The sequence below is a fragment of the Zosterops lateralis genome (genome assembly GCF_965231275.1).
Source record: "Zosterops lateralis genome assembly, chromosome: 8".
NCBI classification, from domain to species: Eukaryota; Metazoa; Chordata; class Aves; order Passeriformes; family Zosteropidae; genus Zosterops; species Zosterops lateralis.
The window spans coordinates 9,981,579-10,003,114 of NC_139768.1; the positions used below are offsets into that span (position 1 = coordinate 9,981,579).

A 21,536-nucleotide genomic window follows, 5' to 3' on the forward strand; every position below is an offset into this window, starting at 1 on the left:
ATTGTACAGAGATAAGAACAATGCATTTTTAGGAAAAGTCTGTGCTGCATCACTTATTTTCCATTACATCAGAGATGAACAGTTGTAAAAGCCATTTAAGAAAAACAGGCACCTAAGCTACATTCCCCACTATTGTTTAACTGCTACCAGGCAAAACATTCCTCTTAAGGCAGGGTAAAAAGAATATACTATTGATTATATGATTCTGTGTTTTGAAGAAATGTGAAATCATTCCTTCTTTGTCTTTTGGTAAGAAATTTCCAAAGCCATGCACATAAGAATGTACTTCTTTTGAATGATTTATAAGTTAAATGTCAGGTAATTCTTTATTTATAGGTTTAAGTTACAACATGCTGTGAAACCTTAACAAAATCTAGATTTCTGGATCACTATGACAAACCTTTAAACTCTGAAGAAACACATATAAACCACATTCTTTAGAACTTGCCCAAAGCAACTGGAGAACATAAACTCAGGGTCTTCAGAAGTTCAAATGTAGAGCAAAAAGAGCAATGCACCAAGCATCCTGCACCTGATTCTTCCTCTAACTTGCATGACATCAATGAGTTTGATTTCAACCATAAATTCCCACATTTTAAAGTAAACTGATTTCTCATGCCAAACTCACTACCAGAAGTCATTTGCTATCCCCTAAATTTAAAAATCCTAAATACATTTTAAATACAGGGAAACACCCTGATTCATTAAAGTATAACAGAATGGAGTGACGAATTTTTATTGGGAAATATACTCAGGCATAGTATGTTTCCATAAAGGCTTTATATTTCCATTTTTTCCATTCTGATACCTTCCCTGTATACTTGTCCAAGAATCCCCCGTGCAAAAGGCCATGTGGGAAGGACCAATACTGTGACCTGCATGAGAACTTGTCCCCCAGGCAGAACAAGGTGCAGGGGGAGTGGAGACCACAGCTGCACTGACATTGCTGCCCATCTTCATTCCAAGTATCACCAATACAGAGGTGTGCTCACTGGCTGTGTTTCAAGAAGGCAAATCATTGGAGTTCTTCTGTTTAGCCACTTCTGTGCATTGGAAGTATAGCAGTACTTCCACTTCCCACCTCCAGGCAGTTCCATCTCACAGGTAGCTTTTGTAGGGTGGTATTGTTCCTTACCATGACAATGTAAGTACCTGGCACAACCAAGAGCACAGATTGAAGTGCTACAATAAGACAAGCAGTAACAGCACTACATGTCTGAGTAACTCTTTTAGTTTCACACCTGCATTATCACCAAAAAATGACAGATCTTGATTTGAGAAAGTTGCTAGGCAGACAAACATGGTATTTCTCATCAACTTCAACATGAAAACTACGCTGTGAAGAGTTTAAGAACCTCTGTGTCATAGCACTATCATTAAAAAGTAAAGCTGTATAAAGCCCACAGGCAGTGCCTGTCGTATTTTCAGTGTTCCTGGTGTAGTTTAAAGGCCAGATAACTGATTTCAGACGTCAGCCCAGCTCCCTGTGCCAGAGCTGACACCGACACGCACTGGCAGCAGCAGAGAATCCGCACAGTTATTTCACGCGAGCGTGCTGGCACGTGTGTGTTGCTTCTGACCATCCTTCCCTCACAACAGAGCTCTGTGCCACCCGAAAAGAAGGGACTGGCATCACTGAAACCCACAGACAAGGCATTCCTTACCACAGTCTATAAAGGGCCATTCATCTCTGCTGTACCTAAAATAGCCACTGGCTGCAATCATGAGATGAATACATGACTATGGATTCTTTTAAATCACTGCCTTCCTTGCACAGACAAGAAAAGTGTCCAACAGTTGCATCCTCACCGTTGTTCTTGTTCTCAATTCAACAATCAAGCGTTGACCCTTTCTGTCCCATCCAGTATTAGTCCCTTCATTTCTAGAAGTATTTATAAGTTTAGAGATTTTATGAGAAATTTAGAGAAACAGCACAAAACTTCACCTATCTATTCCTACGCACTTGCAAGGCCTATACAGAATCCTATTAAAGCAAATCCATCACAACTTTCACACCAGAACTCCAGCAGTTAAGTCCAGCTATCATCCACTAGCTGTGCATTGCCAGCCAAATACAACCAGCTGCAGAAAGCTATTGAGACAGAGTGAAGTACCCAGGTACAGAAAAACTCTGCTTACTAATGAGAAACACTTAAAACTGCACAGGTTTGTTTCTTGCTGCTGGAGAAGAGGCTGACTTGCAGTGCCCTTTTGACCTATTCTTAAATGATTACCAGTTTTTACTCCAGCATGTGCTTCAAAGCAATCTCCAAGTGTCTAGTAAGAGTGAGGGGAGGCCCAAGCCATCAGATAGCAAAATTCTGTGGGACAAAAGGTTTTGAAGGAATCTGGTAATAGCTGGAGCAATGCAATGGAATGGATACGGGGATGCTGTTGCATATCTACAAGGCAGTAAAAGAAGCTCCTATATGAAGTTCTCCAAACAGGGAAATAAAATTCAGGAGGATGGCCACATCACTCATGCCAATTAACATGTCACATTCTTCAACCCAATCACATTTAGAAGTGGCTTTTCCATTTTTTTCCCAAGAAGATGGTCTTTGCTTTAAATTACTTAAACAGGAGCCAGTGAGATGAGCCAAGTGTGCTAAACAAGGCTGATGCAATTGGTGCATATGAACACTACTGTAAAACCTGAAACATTCATGAAGACAAAACCTGGAAGAAACAGTAGTTTTTATCAGGTATCTGTTGAAATTGAAAGCTAGAAGAAAAACATTATTTATTTATTTATCAAGCTAAAATACCAGTAGTCCTCATGGAAAATCTACTGCTGGATAAAGAGGCAAGCATTGAACCTATTGAATTTTACACCTGCAGTGCCCTTTGCTGAAGGGAGGAAAACCCACACAACTCCACCCTACTCTCCTCCATGTTTTCCAGGACCCATACCAGCTGACTTTCTGGTTTCCTTCTCTAAGTAGCTACAATTATAATATTCAGGGACATTTGCTCTCGCAAAGAACAGATGAAAAACAACTACAGACAAATAATTTGAACATCTGCCAAATTAGGCTAATGGAGAGACAACGACGTATTTCTCTATTAATAATTTTAAATGGCAAATGCAAGTTTGTTTATTCTTTCTCAATTGAAAAAAGAAAACTACCTCCTATTCCCAATGAAACAGATGTTAGAAAGTCATGACAAAAATCTCCTCCGTTTTCTGCTGACTTAAAACAGTTGGCTTGCTCCATTCTAGATAATCCCATCTTTAGCACAGGCTCCTACACATGGGCCGTACAGCATATCAAGATGTTCACAGGGTATATAAAGACTAAAGATGTCTTCTGCTATTTCTGAAGTGACAGGAACCCCAAGGTGACCAAAACACTACTGTTTCCTCTTGGAGGACCCAAGTCCCTGGGTGCTACAGGAAAGCAGCACTGTGCCTAGGAACAGGCATGGTCCCCTCTGCGTCACAAGTGACCTTGTGCCTGGCACGGTCCTTCTCCAGTGGCTGTGCTCTCTGAAAAGGCATAAAGCCTTGAACTCAGAGGAAGTTACACTCCTAGTTTTTCAGGGACACATGCTATTCAGTGAATGACATGATCTGGCAACATTACCATCATCTTACAAAGAAATAATCTGGTAGAAGATCACATCTCCTACATTTCCTGCAGAGTTAACAGAAGTTTCACATCTCAGCAAGGCCAGCTGGTCTCTCACTGCCTCATTCCAGATGACAGAAGTCATCGAACTTATGGAATGAAATCCACAAGAGGCTAAAAAGTACTCCCAATCCCAAAAGATCCCAATCATAGGAGATATGAAATACGCTGAAAAGGCTCCCTCTTCCTCGCTGTGCTGCTTCTGCTGCAAAGCCACACAGCTGTCTTAGAACCTCAACCTAACAGCTTCAAGCAGGAAACAACAATGTAGCACACACATAATGGTCCTTTCTGTATTCATAGATTGGGCATTCTGAGGTAGGTGTGGGTTTTTTTAAAAGGAAAAATAAAATCCCTAGGAAGCAGATGCCCACCAAGGAGGACATCTTCTCTGCCTAAAAAAGAAGATACTGCTGGAAAAACTGCACCCTACAGCATTTAGCTGGGGCAAAGGCTCAGCATAAATGTAGTGCAAAGTTACTACAATTGACTACATCAATGTCAGAACACTTGGTCTCCCCCCAAAATCACTTCCCCAAACACTGATTCTGTCCAGACTTTCCAGACTCACAAAACCACTTCAGTCTCCAATCTTGTTCTATATGCAGGTTATGAATTAGAAGACTTCTCTTATTAGAGATCACCAGTGGAATATTAGAAAACAGATTATTTTCAGCAATTATCTAATTGAGCCGGAGCTGCACTCAACTGCAGATTAGTTACTGCTTTTTCTAAAACTATATTTTACACATGAGTTTCCAATACAACATTTAGTGTCTCTTCAAAAGCCATCATCTCTATCAGCAGAGATGGAGCAGCTATCATACACCCAAGAAGGTACCTCTTAACATCTTCAAGTTTCTCAATCAAAGCCTAGAAATAACAGCAAAGGGAGATGAAGAAATCTGGAAAGGCACAGCCATCTCCACACACCAATGGTGAAGGCATTTAGAAGCTTGAGTAACTCATTCCTCTCCAAGCTGTCATGCTGGAGTGGCATCTTTTCTAGAAGGGGGTGTAGAAGGGCCAGAGACAGCACAACATGCTGTTTTATTGCTTAAAACCTTAAAGCATGACACTAGCCTGCTAGTGATTTTCTTCTTTTTTGGCATGTTACAATAAAGGAAGAAAAAAGGCCCACAGAAAAAAAGGCTTGGCTCAGAAACTGGCCAACTCTCCTTGACTCAGAGGGGTCACTGGACACAAGGAATAAACATAATCTCAGAAAAGCAGGCCTGTGCTGCAGTATATCCATATTACTGGCCTTGGTGACATGCACTGTGTACAGTCCAGTTGCTTTCCATTCCCATCCCCTGCTGACAAGAATTACTTTCAGGCTTGAAACCCAACTGTTTCATCATCTTATTAAATTCCCAATTCCTGGCTCAGATGTCTCTCACATGCATTAGTTAGATTACATCAACCACAAAGACCTGCCCATGAGCCACACAGGATATAGCTCAAAGGCAATCACTCAGTGATTGGATCATCAGCTCTCCGAGTTTCTCTTCCCTTATTCATAAAAGCAGCAATGCAAACTGTGTGACAAGGGATAAGTGCTTTGTGGTGTCATGTGGAAAGCAAGGTAACACCAGAGCATCAGGATGCAGCTGGAAAACACACCTTCCTTGAGCAGAGCATCTACCCTGAAGCAGAACCATCCCTGCAGTCTTCTCCATCAAGCCCTGCACGGGGCATAGACAGTAAAGACAGGCTGAGCCCAATGGAGGTCTCACAGAGCAGAGAGCCTGAATACAGCAGCTAAGGAGGACTTGAAAAGGCAGCTGACAAACAGCCAACCAGCACGATGCCTGCAGGGCATCACAGCCCTACCAAGTCTCTGCAAAGCACCTATAGTTCTGTGCATTGAGAACATGCCAACTAAAAAACTTCCCAGTAGGCAAAGATGGATGAGACAGACTGAAGACATGTCCAAGCTGACAAGTAGAGCTCAAGCTGACAGAGAAAGCAAACAACCATAACAAATATCTAACAAGACACAATGAAAGATCACAGCCAAGAATAAAATACATGATGTATCTAATTCCCTCTCTATATAAGGAACTGATCCTGAGTTCTTTGCTCTCAGGCTGCTGGACCACATGATGCTATGCTTGCCAGGGTATCACTAACAAAGGAAAAGTGAGTGAGAAATTGTATCTTGAATCACACATGTTCAACAGCAACTGAGCTGGGATCCTTGCCTTGTGGTTGGAGAAGCTGATATCAACACCACCAGTAAATAAAAGCCTAGGTCTAGGGCAGGTACAAGTGCTTCAGGGTCCCCAAAACACCAAACACTTACCATGGGAGGTCCTGGAAAAAACAAACAAACAAACAAACAAACAAACAAACAAACAAACAAACAAACAAACACCAAAAGACTGCATGTCAGACCTACCCTGCTATATTTGGTATGTAGATATATAGAGGAGATGCTTCTACACTTCACTGCAGCATCTCAAATGTAGCCTTACTGGGCAGGGGTAAAATGCAAGGAGCACTTAGGCAGACCTTGTAGGCACAGGGCTCTGGCAGGGCCATCTCCTGCTGCTTTGAAGCTGCAGTCCAATATATCACTTGCACACTGCCTCACTAGAAACAAAGCCACATATTTCAATCAAGAAAGTAATCAAATGGATTAGGAAAGGTCAAAGAATTATAATTTTGAACTTCTTACCATTTGGAAAATACAATAGTGCTACAGGGTCCCCATTATTTCCCTGGAAAACATCACAGTGCAGTTTTCCTACACTTCCAGGATGGTACATAAAAAGAAACTCATCTCTGAAAGGTCTTAGGAACTGCAGAGGTCTGCAGGTGTACTAAGCAGGACTCTTTTTCATACCCTGCCAAAGCATGTAGCAGCTCACACAGAACAATACAGAGACTTTCAAGCCTTGTAATTTCGCTACGATTGGTGAGAATTTCTGCAACATCAGAGCAGTCTCAGTCAGAGTTATCCTCCCCTGTCAGGTCTGACCCTAATATGAAGGGTACAAAATAGCTGAACATCGCTGTCAAAATAATCACAGAAACAATATACATGCCCCACACAAAGGAACTGCTAAGAGGCAATATACAGTTTTCATGCCCCAAAACAAGAAGATATTTCAAGGCTTCCATAGGATAACACTGCCTAACAACACCAATGTGTTTAGAGGGCTAAAATCTAATCTTGTTTTTATTGGCTTCTGCTTTATTATGCCAAGAGCAAAGTTAAAACTCCCTTCCATATTTTAATCAAACCTGCTGCTGTTCTTTGCTAATTCCCAAGATCAAGCCAGCCTGACAAGAACCATGTAATTTTACAAGGGTATCTCTCCTCCCTCCACCCCCTTATGGTATCAAACATTAATTTTTGTGAAGAGTCTGTTGTATCATGCCAGCTCTAATTTAGCAACAATACTTGAAATTTCTCCTAAGCCTTCAGAAGGCTTTGCAGTGGAAGAAGGTCATTCCACAGCAGAAGGATTAGCACAGTCTGAGATCCTGCATTTGGTATCCTGTGGTTGTAGGTTTCATAGGGGCCACTCACCCATACGGCCAATCTTATGTTTAAAAAGAGCCATCTCCATGGGCTTTGGTACAGGGTGAGGCCGCAGTTCTCAGTTGTGACATTGTAATTTATATTCCACTCTTTCTGCAACATCTAAAGTTCCAGCAATTATGTGACATTTAGCCAAGAAGTTTAGAAGTTACTGGCAGTGTGATTGTGTAAGCACACTTCCCCTTGGAGAACACGTTAATTAAAAAAAAAAATAAATCCAAGAACCTTACAAATACCATGATACAGATGACAAGTGAGTTGCAGGAAACTAAGGTGTGCATAGGTGAAATAACTGCAACTGGAACACAGGCCAGAAACAGGAAAAAAGGCTCATATTTCCTGTCTCTCACAAAAAATCCCTTTAGTTGTAAGTGAACTTCCTCTTCTTTCAAAAGCTAAGCGGATTTTTTTTATTTTCATTGAAACAAGATAGCATTTAGTTCAGTATGCACTTATCATGTTTGGTGTAAAAAATCCTTTCCTCTAAAGATCACTTGCAATATCAAAGAGTAGCAAATCTTCAGCCCACCTGCTTTTGTGGATTATATGCACGCATATACATACCTACACATAGAGACACATTTTATAGGAGCAGCTTCATTGTAAATCAATGGTCACAGAGTGTGCTAAAGAAAAAACTGACACCAACTGTCCTTCCTAGTCCTGGCACTTCCACTTCAGATTTGGCAGGCAAGCTCAAGATGATTATCCTAAAAGCTCTAACAATAATCACAGTTTAAAGGACATTCTGGATGCAGAACTGCAAGGGGAACTCACGTAACTTACTAGAAAGGAACGAAAAATCAAAGCTTACTGTCAACTTCAGAAAGAGCCAGACTGCTCCCATGTGTGTTTTCCTCTCTGTCATCACCTATGGTAAACTATCACCTCACACTCTTCACATTCCTCTGCTATGCCAGGCTTCACCAGGCTTAGGTGTGATGAACCAAAAAGCCACTGCCAACTTTCACTTTCTATCTATTGTAGCAGAGTTCATCATGCTGTTAAATGCAAATCTCTTAAGAGTGGTTTGCTGAAGGAGGCCACGGAAAACACGCAAGAAGGAGACAAAACTGCAAGGCAAGCAGAGTCATTTGCAAGAATTTCTTGCTATAATGTGGCCCATGTTATGAAACCATGGCAAAGCCCAGTATTGCATCATTTCCTGTTCTCTAATCCATCAATTGTCCCATAAATATTTATATGCACATAGGAAAAGAATTACATACACAGAAATATGCCACATTTTTCCATTAGCCTTTCTCTTCTGACTGATGCATTCGTAGTTACAAGAGATTATAACAAGGATTGGCATAGTAGTGAATCACCCTCAATAGCACACTGCGCTTTTACAACTAGAAATAGAGGGATCAGAGAGATTAATCCTCTGTCCTGGATGAGCCAAGGAGCCAGTGACAGGGAAAGCAAATATAAATAGGCAGAGAAGGCTTTGTCTTGCTACAGCTCCCATTGGTTTTGAAGGAGTCTCTTCAACAGAGAAATGCTTTAGGAGACATTTATGGATGACATTAAACAAAGACATCCCTTTTGTAAACCCTGCAGTAATTTGGAGATAAGGGGTTCCCACTAATGATCCCGTGACATCACCTTCCCTCTCCCAGGAAAGTAAAGGCCAGGTCCACTGCCAAGAGAAGTGCAAGATCTGACTGAATACTTCCTCAGTATTTAACTGGTGCTACAGGGCAGGTTGTTCAGAGTGAATTTGTTGCTTCCTTCACTTAATGGTACTCAAAGGGTTCTCTAGAGGCAAAATTCACCCAAATCCCATGTCTAGAAGCCAGTTTCTAGTTTCAGTCCTAGGAGCCATGGCAATGTGTGGACCCTCACAAGTGTGGTGTGCCCATGGAAATTCTTGTGTAATGAGAAAGCAGAACTTCAAACTCTTCTAGCAACAAGAACAGAAGCACAACTCCCTTCCTCAAGCTGCACAATGGCACAGAGTTATTAGCAGTAAGTAACTCTGAGTGACAAATTATTCTGGTCATTAGAATCAGAAGATCAGACCCAGGGGAAGCCTAGCTATTTATTCAGGAGCATTGGGGTTTTTTTCCCCCTGCAGATTATCTTCCTTGCATGTTCAGTACACAGACTAAAGAGGAACCAAAAAGCTTTTTAAAAATAAAGCACATTTGAGAGAAAAGAGACACAAAGAATTAGTATACTTTTTAAAAATTAGCAACTTTATGTGTAAAATTGAACTCTATTCTTTTTCTCTTTTGTCACTCTAGAGTTTGTCACTTTCTATCTTTCTTTCCTTCCCCTATTTTCCAACTGACCCTTTGATTCAATGAGGTAAGTTTGTCATCTGGTGTTGAGGACATGACAGAAGTCAAGCTACCAGCTCAGGAAAGAAGAGCTGACAACATTTTTATTCCTTGTAAAGAACCTCTTATCTTGGATGGTGCATAAACACATGATCTTACTGAAGCCATGACCAAACTGGGAGACAAACTAGGCTCAGGTGAGGTAGCAGTGACCTGTTAAATGACATTCTTATGTCCAATGTCTTTCTTGCCAGGGAGAAACTCTGGTGCTGTTGTTCATCTGCAGCTTCACCTGCAATTTGGACTGGTGACATCTATTCAGTCTTGATGCCCTTTGAAGGGCAGGTGTCAAGGCATACCCACCTGATACACAGAATTTACCATCCCCAAATTATACAGTATTTATATTCCAGATGAATTTTGGCTATGTGTTTTGCAAGGTTTACAGCTGGGACCCTTAAATGAGTCTCCAGGGATAAAGTGCTCATCTACTACCTTGATTTCATATAACTGTGGAAAATCTCAGCTGCACTTTCTAGAACCTTTCACTATTTTCCACCCATTACACATAACACACAGGTAATATATGTGTATTTCATCTAAAATTTCCAACACTGTTTTCAGTGGAGTCCAATCAACTGCGACATTCTGCCAGGTCAAATTCAAGATTTGCTACTAAGTCCCCCCACCATTTGCCTGCAGGTAGCAAATGTGAGCTCCAGAGTGGTGCTTGCTTTAAAAGACAGAGAAGTTTAAAAATCATTTACAAACACCTTTGATCAAGATCAGCCCAAACAAGACAAAGAGGGACATATAATAAAGGCCAGCCTTCCTTCTTGGACCCTGGGAAAAAGAAACTGCAAGTACTAGAAACTGCTGATGGTTGAGATCTCTCACAGTTGGTGAACTATCTGCCTGTCTAGTGGTAAGTTACATTTAAGAGTAAAAAAAGCTCTTAAAGCATACCTTTAATTGCAAAAAGACCAGGCTTCCAAGGGCTCTTTACCATTTACCAATCAATAAACACTGTGTAATCCATTGTTTGGTTTTTAATGCTTCACATGAATGTGGCCACCTTGATAAAATCCCACAAAAACATTGTGGGAAACAGTGAAAAATAATCTGGTTTAGAAATTGAGTTCTTTTGGGAAGTTTTTAGTAAAATCTAAACAGAATTAGTAAAACTGACCCTATCTCAGTGAAGAGCATTTCAACAATCTGGAGCTGTGAAAATTCACAGTGAATAAAGCCCACCCAGCAAGTGCAATGCCAGCACTGCTATGCTACATCAAGCTGCCACCAGATCTTTGCAGTCAATCCACAAGTCAGCAAAACAGAAGCCCCAGCAAACCCTGCATGAGTTCTGCCTCACTATGGAAATTAATACAGTGAATTAGATGTGCAATTTACATGGTTCACACAGTTCCTGCAGCAGCTATCACTAGATGCTCCCAAGAAAGAACTGGCACAAGCAGTAAATGGATAACTCATCCCCCAGGAAGATTTACTCTCAAAAACCTTACGCCCTGGAAGGGAAGCTTTTCCTAGACTTCAAGTTTTTAATTCCTTATAGCCTTCTACAGCTTTGCTATTCATTTTTCTTCTATCCACTATTTGTCACACACAGACAGTCCAAGCACAATGTTGTTCAGGGTTCCTGGAAGTTCCTTTTTTCAACGCCTGTTAATTTTTTATGATCCATCTACAGGCCCTTAAAGAATGTTAGTTAAACACTTCTACAGCATCAAGAGTTCCTTATATTTTTGGGGAGGGTGGAAGAGTAGAACAAGAGCAAAACAATATAAAAAACAATTAAAAAAAAAAAAAAAAAAAAAAAAAAAAAAAAAAAAAAAAGAGACCTTCTTCCTGTTTTCATTTTTTCCTGGCAGATAGCCATGCACACTCTATTATTCATATTTTTGGAAGCCAGCTCTCAGTCAGGCCCACTAGGGCTGACTGAGGTATATGGCAGAAAAGACCCGTAGCAGGAGACTCCTTTTTCTTATGCAGCAGAATCAATTCAGGGCTTGTAACAACCACCTTCAACTCCTTCCCTGAGCAGCATTATTACTGGAAGCTGTCACACTCCTGCAGTGCCCTGCCTTCCCCACTAATGTCAATGTTTGAAAGAGCAGTAAGGAAATCAGTCTGTCAGACACTTTAGCACATTGCCTAAAGTACCTGTGACAGCCTCAGCAGCTGGGAAGTCCCTTCACCCTTGAACATGGCAGAGTTGCTTGTCCAAAATGTTGGGGTCTAAAATAACAGAAGTTTAAATTAAAAAAAACAACAACAAATCAACCAAACTCATCCTGAAAATATTAAAGTTCATTCAGCATACTGAATTCATGTAGCCTTGTAACAGTTAAGACTGCCAAAGCAGCCTGGGAACAGGTGCATTCTCTAGCACTAGACCTCACCTGAACATCTCCAACAATTATAGCCTCTTATCCATACACTGAGGCATGAAAAGCATGCAGCTTTTCTTCCAACCCCCAAACAAAAAATAGCTTCTCGTTAACTAGTTTATAAGCAGAACTGCTGGCTAGGGATAGCTGAAAGCCAAGTTTAAAAAAAAAAATCAAAAGAACAACAGAAAACTGAACACCATAACAACAAATATTCAGCAAATTGTTAATTTCTCAAGTGAACATTAGACCTAAGTCACGCAAAGTTCCCAGCAAAAGGGAAGTTGTTCAGGCTTCAGCAGTCCTACCATTTTCAGCAGCCACAGCAGAATCAAGCCTCACTTTCTCTGAGCAGCTACAAGGTTGCTGTGAGGAGAGTCTGGCACCAAACAGTTTGGGCTAGAGCTGAGAAGCTGCTAACAGCCCCAGCAGGTATCATTCCAGGGGCTAGGGCATACCCTTGAGACAGGAACAGTGATGTTTCCAGCAATCTCGGTCCTCAGGGAGGCTTAGAACTCTGCATCAGTAGAAATTGACCAGTGTTGACAGATTTCAAGCAAAATATCTTAGGTCTAATTACCAGTGTTTTTCAAAGAAAACTTTTCTCTGAAAATGTTTGACTAGGACTATTGCTAGATCAATCTCAGCCTCATCTGACATTACTCCAAACCGATTTTAGAAGCACAAACTCACAAAGATTGCTGCTGCTGCTGCTTCAGCTGAAGCGTTACTGTCAGACCGGCTCTCTCCCACCCACACCTTCCTTCCAACATCTCTTTCCACCTCCACTCGAGCTCCAGCTACACTGTCCCTTCTGTGTTTGTGCTGCTGGGTTATCTCACAGGTTTGTGATGCTCGGATCAGACCAGCCCTTTGCCAGCTGCAGAGCCGAGCTGTGTGCCCCTGAGACCGACAGATCTGGCACTAGCACTTTGTAATTCTCGCTTTGCTTTGCACTTTCAGCGTACGAAAATGAGAAGTTAAAGCGTTACAGTTTATAACAACTCCAGCATTGCCCTGCCTGCCAACCAGCTCCAGGAAAGCATGAAGGAATCCTGACTATTTCTTAGCCTGCCGTGAAACTTCACGATTCCTTACGAGCGCGTTGTGACCGGCACATCCTGTGCACCGTTTTCTCTCTGGCGTGTTCTCTGTTGTTACACGCTGCTCACGGAATCCGCGTCCTGCTGCTCCTATAACGGGACAGCTGCTGCACACACGGCCCCTTTCCCAGCGCTGACCCGCGGCAACACTAAAGCTCCCGGCGCCAGCAGCAGCAGCAGCTGAGGCTGTGCAGACAAAGACGGCGGAGGTGGGAAAGCCTCTTAGCGGGGAATTAGGAGCCGCTTCCCCAGCCCCGGCAGAGGAGCAGCCCCGCTGTCCCCGCTGTCCGTGCCCCGGGGGGCCGGGCCGGGCCGCGCCGCCTGCTGCCCGCCCGGGAGCGCCTCACCTGGGGGGCCGCCGGGCCGAGGAGCTGCTGCCGGCCGGAGCCGCCGGGACGAGCCCTGGGACAGCGGCCCCGCACCGACCCGCCCTGGGCTGCCCCGGGCCCGGCCCTGAGGCGCCGGAGGGGCCCCGGCTCGGCCCCCGCGGAGGAAGCGGCGGCTGCCCGCGGCCGGGGCGGCGGCCCAGCCTTACCTTGGGGGTGCCCCGCACAGGGCCCGGCCCGGCGGCTCCTCCTCCGGCTGCGGCGGCCGCTGCCCATGCCCGGGGCCGGGAGAGGCTCCCGCGAGGCCGGTCTCGCCCAGCTCTCCCCCGGCTCCTGTTTACCGCGGCTCCCCGGGCCGGGCCGGGCTGCCTGTCAGCGCGCCGCCCCGCCCCGGCCCGCCCCCGCCGCCATGGCCCGGAGCCGCCCGGGCGGGCGGGACGCGGCTGTCGGTCTGTCTGTCTGTCTGTCTGTCCCGGGGCCCGATGGCCGGAGCCGCCCCCGCTCCTCTCGGTGCAGCCTCCTCTCGGTGCAGCCCCCGCTTCCCTCCGCTCCGCTCGGCTCCTCCCGCCGGGAACAGGCTCCGGGTACCTGCGCAGGGGGCCGGGCGGGGGCGGGACCGGCGGCACCGGGAGGCGACAATGGGGCGGGAGGGTCCGGCTGTCCTGGGCTGTCCCGGGCCCGGCCCGGCCTCCCGCAGCCGCAGCCGGGTGTGTGCTCTGGGTATTGCCCGGCGTGGAACCGCTCACGGTTTAGTACCGGGAATAAAACGCCTGAACTTCTTAGGGTGCCATTTAACTTTAAAAAAAAATGTGTGCTGAAAGCTTGAAGATGGTTTTTAGGCATTGTCAGGTGTTTTATGTTCATCGCTCACATGCACGTCTTGATTTATCAGAAAAAAAAAAAATATATATATATATAGCAATAGAAAGTTTCGGGTTTGCCCCACACCTATATCTGTGTGTCACACTCTGTTGCTCTTTTACACTTTTGTTATGCAAGCAGGATACCTTAATCTTTTCTTCCCAAAGATATCTCTCTCCTGAGATATGTTAGAACAGGTGAACTACACTATGGAGGTGAATTTTACAGGGGGAAAAGCAAAGTGAGTTTTGCAAGAATAAGTCAAGGGAGAGTTTTCTGTGTGTCCGACATGATGTCTGTCCCACTTGGGAATAAGTGAAAAGAACAGGAAAATAAGCAGCTTCACTGAACAGTTTCTGTCAGTGCAGCACAGACAAGGAAGCAGATATTGTTCAGAGAATAAAAGAGAAAACAAGGAAACCTCCCGATTTGACATCAAAATTCATTCACTAAAACTTAGTTGAAATTTCCATCTTCTGAGTCTGCACTTTTTCACAATAATTTACAGGGCTCCAGGGAGATTACATTTACCCATGGAGAACAGTGCAAAAAGCATAAAATGAGTAAGGTAAACTTTCCATGCAGAGACCACCCCCTACAGAAAAATGACGTTGTATCAGGTTTGCAGAGCACAGAGGAGCTGGGCTGAAATAGTGTCATTGCATTGCAGAGTCAGTACTCAGCATCCCCATGTAGTGAAAGTGGGAGAAGCAGCACCCAAGGCGTACTGTGTGTCTTCTTGGGAAGAGGAGAGTGTGGGTAGAACTCCAATTTAGTCCTGTGTAGTTTAAAGTTAACAAACTTAATTGTATCCATTTATAAAATAGGAAATGGAAACATGCATATGTGCTGATAACCACTGTCCTCTTGATAGGCAGTGTAGGTCTGTAAAGAGAACCAGTAGTGCTGGCTTACCTTGAGGCTACTGGGATTTCTCAAGGGAGGCTCTTTCACCATCCGTTTTTTTGTGTGGTTTGTTTGGGTTTTTAAAAATATTTTTTGGGTTAGGATTGTATTCCAGTTTGGGAACAGCATAGCTCACCACTCAGTGCTATGTGCCAGACTAGGAAAAGGGCATGTAGACACAATTGGAATAGAAGAATATGTTATACAGAAAAATAGTCACTCAGAGCAGAGGTTTTCCAGGCAATCTAGAATAACTAAGGATTAGGCATGAAATGAAAGACACTGCAATAAACCACTTTGCAGATCTAAGTTTTCCCTGTGTTTTGCAATTATTACTCCATGGTCTCTGTTTCCCTGGAAAGCTTGTCTAGTATTTTAACACATTGCTGTTCTTGGCTTAAAGTCTTGGCAATGACCTCCTGAATACAGGACAGCAGAGCTGAGACTAAAGCTTCAATACTGAAGGGTAGGCATTACTGTGGAACATCCTGAATGCCTCAGCTCTCAGCAGAAAATGCAAACCTAAGCTGTTGCAAATGTTCCCCCCTCAAACTCGCAGCTAATTTAAAAAAAACAGGAAAGAATGAATAAACTTAAGCTAAAGGCCATTAGTCAAATGGAAATATTAAATTTTTCCAGCTAGTGTTGCTGTTTGAAACCTGAGTAGAAGATAAAAGGTTTTAAAAAATTAAGGGAACAGAACAGTTCCATTTTGCTAACTGAATAGCTCTAGCTCAGAGTTACAGAAAAAACACAGCTTGGGAATGTGTGCCTAGAAATGCAGGTCACACTTAGCTGAAGAACTGATCGATCTGCAGAGAGTTGCCCTGATGCCCTGCACACAAGATCTGGACTGTGAGCACACACATGGCTTTACTTGCCATCAACAACAAACACAATTTTATTGAATTTATTTAATAAGACAAAATTACCTCTATGCCCAGGAGACTCCAATCCTCTCTAGAAGCAGCACAGATCTACCTTATGGTTATTAGTCTATGCTTTTTAGGAATACTCCTTTTAGCACAAAGACCTGGAAAGTGGTGTGGGGCAGAAACCCTGAATAGTAACTACTTGTTGTATAACTGTGTCCTTTTTTAGTCCTTAGTTATTACAATACATAAAGTAATTATGTGGAAAAGCATAATTCATTTTCCCCAGATAATTATAAATGATCTTTTTAGTCTACAGTGTTGGTCTGAGCACCTGCATGTTTCCATAGCAACTCCACAATATTACAGGGATTACTTTTTAATTCCACTCTGTTTTGGGTCTAGTTTTTCTCCAAACCAGCTCAGTTCCTCTACTTCCTTCAACCTGAAGATCCTGAGCCCATCAGTTCACTCTCTTGTATGCGCATTACTGGCCAAAATAAAGTGATATTTCTCCATAAGTTCTCTGATGACCTTATGTTTTACTGAAGGTGAGCCGAGAGTTCACTCCTTCCTGTGCCAGGTGAATAAAACAGATACTGATAGGAGAAGGGGAAAGTGGAGTCATTAGGGAAGGTGAACAGAACTGATGGGAATTCAAGTAGAAAGATGAAAGGAAATACATATAAAGTTTACGTCCTTCCTAACTGATTAAGAAATCAGCTTTTATCAGAAAGGCACCAGATTTCTAAGGTTAAATCACCTTTAACAAAAACACTGCCAGAGCACCAAGGTGATTTGGAGACATCTTAACAAATGGGTTTTTTCTAAGTGCCTGAAATTTACCAAACTTTCTTCAGTCTCAGATGCAGGATATAAATCAGTGCTATAGTAAATACATTTTATTAAAACCTGGACTTTGAAAAATCACTATGATGATTTGAAACCTGTCTCTGGGACAGAGTGGCACGAGCCAATAAAGTCTCACATGGAAAACAACAGGAGAAAAGAGCATTTCTGCCTGCAAAGCAAACTGTAACCTTCCTCCCTCCCAGTCCAGGGCTGTAAGACCCTGCTAGGCTGAGGATGCAGCAGACAGTGGCTGTACCAGCCCTACACGCAGCAGGTTTAATCTGGCATGGTGTGTGACAAACAGGCATATGACAACACACCCCTGCAGACTTCAGCAACTCTTCAGCAGTCATGTGAGGCTGCCTTTGAAGACTGACAAGACTGGATACAGCTTTGAATCTGTCTCAGAGCAGATAAGCTTTTGAAGTAATAAAGCCTAACCAGGCCTCAAACCCACTGTCCTCTGTAGAAGCTTTCAGAGGTATTTTCTCCTTTCTGAGCCCCAAAACTAAAGGTTGGCAAATACAACAAACTGACCTTTTGAGGTGATCTGTCTAGATAAAACTAGTCATCTGGGTATGGGTGAACTGGCTCTGGAGAAATCCAATCCATAACATTAAGGTGTCACACTTGATTAAAGGTTACAGCACTGCAAGTCATTGTCATTTGTATCCAAATAAAAAAAGAGCAGAAAGTACGTCGGTCCTTTCTTTGTATCCCAGTCAATTTAATGCTTATTCAAGGCAGGATATGCACTACTAGAAAAAAAGAGAAACTCAGGGACAAGTAATACTTCTCCAGAAGTCAGGTGGTACTGCAACTGGGTCTTAGGCTCACCATGTTCTTCCCCTTCTTTGGAAGACAGAGAAAAAAAAAAAAAGAATAAACTTTCTTCTCTACTGATAAAAATTTAGAAAAAGGATCTGGCCAGTTTGCTTCACTTTCACATTTGTTACTCAGACCATTAGGGAATGTATAGAAAGTAATTTATCCCATACCCAAATATGCAGAGGAGGAATGACATTTTCCGAGCCTACCCCTTAGCAGCCAATACTCAGCTTGGGCTCTCCCCCTGCAATTAACAGATGGCATGCAACCGACATGCAGATGTGGTGAAGGCATAAAAATAGGCAGTCTGGTTCTGTGCAACACACCCCATACATCATCTTCCTCATAAGCACAGCTATTCTGCTGAACTCAGCCACATGTTCCCCTTACAGCACTTTCCGACATTTTTCATCATACTCTTAACAAATGCTATTTACATCCTGTCAGACTAGATGAAGATTAAGAATACTAAGCATTCCTATAGGACCTCCTTGAAAGAACCCAGGCATATTTCACCTGGTATTATTTTAATCACAATTTTAGAGGTTTCCATTCTAAGAGTACCTTGAGCAGCTTATAGCTGAATACACAACACAGGGAAATGGGAACCAGAGAACTGCAGATGACAAAGTATAATGCAAAGTTAGAGGAGATTTGGAGGACAGCAAGCATAATGAAGACTCTGTAATAGTAAAGACAGTGAATTGCTACCATAAAAAAAAGATGAGTAAGAGGGGATGTGATTCAAAGACAGAACCTACTGAATATTCAGAAGACACTGTTCTCCCTTTCTCATAACACTAGACTAAATGAATTTCAATTTAAAAATGGTAGGAAATTCAAAACTGCAGTGAAAGAAAATTCTTTTCACATTACACATTTAAATAAGTGAAACTATGAATCTATCAAGATTCAAAAATAGTTTTAGACCTTTATGGGCCTCTGAATTAATATCATACTGTACACTGAGATAGGAAGTTCTTCACAATTCAGACTAGTCATTAGCATAGGAGGTAAGATCCAGTGTCTTGTTCCTGAATACTTGGTTAGGGAGATTTGCACCTTCTGAAGTGCCTGTTGCCTCCTATTCCCAGAGACAGATGGGGGGCTGGATGGATCTCAGGCTAATCCAGTCTATTTTGATAAGTCCTATGTCTCCCAAAACCAAATTACCTATGATCACTGGCACAACAGGAGAAATCCTGTCACTCAACTCTCAGTCTCAAGACCATGTTTAAGACCAAAGGTATTTCATTATATATCTGTGTTGTAACTTTGCATCAGCCAGTGCAGGTTTTTAGCAAGTAAGGCCCATTATGGGCAATGGTTCCAGCACTTAAGTACAAGATTCAGGCAAAATAAATCTAAGTTTCATTAGTTCAAGTAAAAAAACCAAACTGTCAGCACATTAAAATTATGGATAAAAGGGAGAGAGAAGATTATTCACTTTTAAAAAAATCATATGCATTTGCTAGAAACCCCCTCACACAGAGAAAGGAGAGGGTATTTTGAAACCCCTGATTTTTCCTTTTAGAAAACTTCAGTGTTTTTATTTCCTGCTCATTAACACTCTTAATCACATACCATGTAAATAATACTATTTTTGTGATTAGGTACTGTTTTGAATTTCTGGTGCTGGGCAGAATACCTAAGTTCAGCAAAAATTCACCATCCAGATGTGATTAGAATATAATTCTCACAGAGCTATATATACACTTCCTACATATATGCTACATAGTAATCAGTCTTTCTGAAGATTGGATTAAAAAGGATTGAATCAGCCTTGAAGTGTGGTTTAGAAGTAAATTTCTGCCACTGTAAAGCATTTTGAATTGTAAGCTAAGCAAGACAGATAGTAAGGAGTGGTCACTTTGCAGTTACTGCCATACATTCCTCACATACCACTGTATTTATACTTTCATATCATCATCCTGTATCCGACCAGCAACGATGGTCATTTTAAAGTAAGAAATTATGGAGACATATGGTATTTTTACCAGCCATATCTGGTAAACATACCATCCAACATAGCTTGGCTAACACAAACCCCTGAAATCCATCCTTGCAGGGTGAGTGGGAAGGAAGAGAGGAGGGCTGTCTAGTCTTCAATACATAAAGATTACCTAATAAATTATATCACAAAATCCAGCATAGAAACAAGCTTTTGAAACACCCTTCCATTCTGATATTTTAAACACCTTTGGAATTAGGAAAAGGAATGTACCCTATTGCTGATCTCCTTAGCTCTGGTCAGAGTGGGCTGAGGAAGGGTCACAAATAATCACACTTTCCCCCTCCACGCCCCGGTAAATCTCGTTATTGGCCAAACACAAAACTTTTGCCATGTTTAAATGCCTCTGCTGCCCTCTGGTGTTGCTTCTCTGCACCTTCACACACAAAGTGAATGGAAGAGAAAATCAGAAAAATCTGCCACAAGGTTCCCATGTAGAAGTTACGCACGAACGAGTGGATTACACTTCCAGATGTGGTTCTCAGCTACATAAATGCTCTCATGTAAGCAACCGTGGCTCAGTGCTAATGTAGATACCAGAAAAACGGTCAAATACATGTCAAGATGAACCTGATTTACATAAAGATTGGAAAAACATGACCCAACACAAAAGCTGCAGGTGGAAGCAACTCCTTACCGGCAGAGCAAAGCCAAATCCACAATTTACACCCAAAAGACGCTGCCTCATTATGAAAGCTGGAAGTACCTGAAAAGAAAGCAAAGTGTCTAATTCATTATATGCAAAAAAAAAAAAAAAAAGAAAACAAAAAAAAACCACCCTAGAAAAACTTCATTTTATATTTTGTAGTATGAATTAAGAATTCTAGCCTTGTCTACAACTGAAGACTGTAGGCAGAAGTCACCACTGCAATTACATCCCAGGGGACTGCAAACTGAATAGACAGAAATTGCAAGCAGATGGATTTTTATCACCATGGGCTTCTAGAGATTCCAAAGAAAGGAAGTACTTAATTCAAGATCCAAACCCATTTCTGACACCTCTGTGGTACCTATCAATTTGACACAAGAATCCTGGAGATCATTCAACAAGAGACCAGCCTGGTTTTGCCTCACAGGTCTTTAAGCATAAAAGGAAGAAGCAAAAAATATTGGCAGGAAGGTAGAGAAGAGCACACACCAAAGTTACTGTTCAACTTCCAGTATGTAAACTTTTTATAATACAACAATCTAATTACATGAACACACACAAGTTAAACATTTGTCTTCACCAGATGCACAGCAACATGGTACACTAATACTCAAACCCCAAACCATTTAGGTAAGTTTACACAGTGAACAGTAATTAATCCATAGCAGAAACTAGCAGAGGACTTGGTAAAAGCCAATAGCATCTGAATTACCAACTGAAACAGTTGATTTCAAATTAAAGGGAGAGTCAAAACTGAGATGCGACTCAGAGAGTTCCTACTACTATGTTATGTAGTTCTACTAAAATTTGAGGATGGCCATTGCAACACACTGCAAAACAATTTCCTGACAATTATACTTATGCAAAATCAGATTAAGTGATCATAGACCACATTATTTTAATTTCATTTCTCATCAAATCCCTAATATACCTACAAAATGTGAAATATCTCTGTCTTTAGAATATTGCTGAGCTGTGTGTTATTGTTGGGAAAACACTTGTACATTTGTCATGTCTCTTATTCTTTTCTTTTGGCATGAAACACTGTCCCATGCAGGAGATGAAAAAAATCCCCAGGCAGTTCCTGGTACATAGCATGGCTCAGTAACAACATGTTCATCATGTTAAAGGAACTTCCTCCAGTAACAAGCACAGAAGTCACACACACAGAATGACATTTTTATCTTATCAATGCCCACAAGAATGATTGTGAACATTTTTTTCCAAGTTCATCACTCTGAAAGTTTCAGATT

The 21,536-nt window shown here is 42.2% G+C and overlaps 1 protein-coding gene across 2 annotated transcripts in view; it reads right to left on the reverse strand.

Moving 5' to 3' along the window:
* MARCHF8 (membrane associated ring-CH-type finger 8) overlaps positions 1 to 13,586 on the reverse strand; it is an 85,120-nt gene extending 71,534 nt beyond the window's left edge. For both annotated transcript variants that reach the window (XM_083865871.1, XM_083865869.1), the window contains exon 1: positions 13,514 to 13,586. The gene's annotated coding sequence lies outside the window, so the exon portion shown is untranslated. The remainder of the gene's footprint in view (positions 1 to 13,513) is intronic.
* Between the last annotated feature and the right edge of the window lie 7,950 nt (positions 13,587 to 21,536).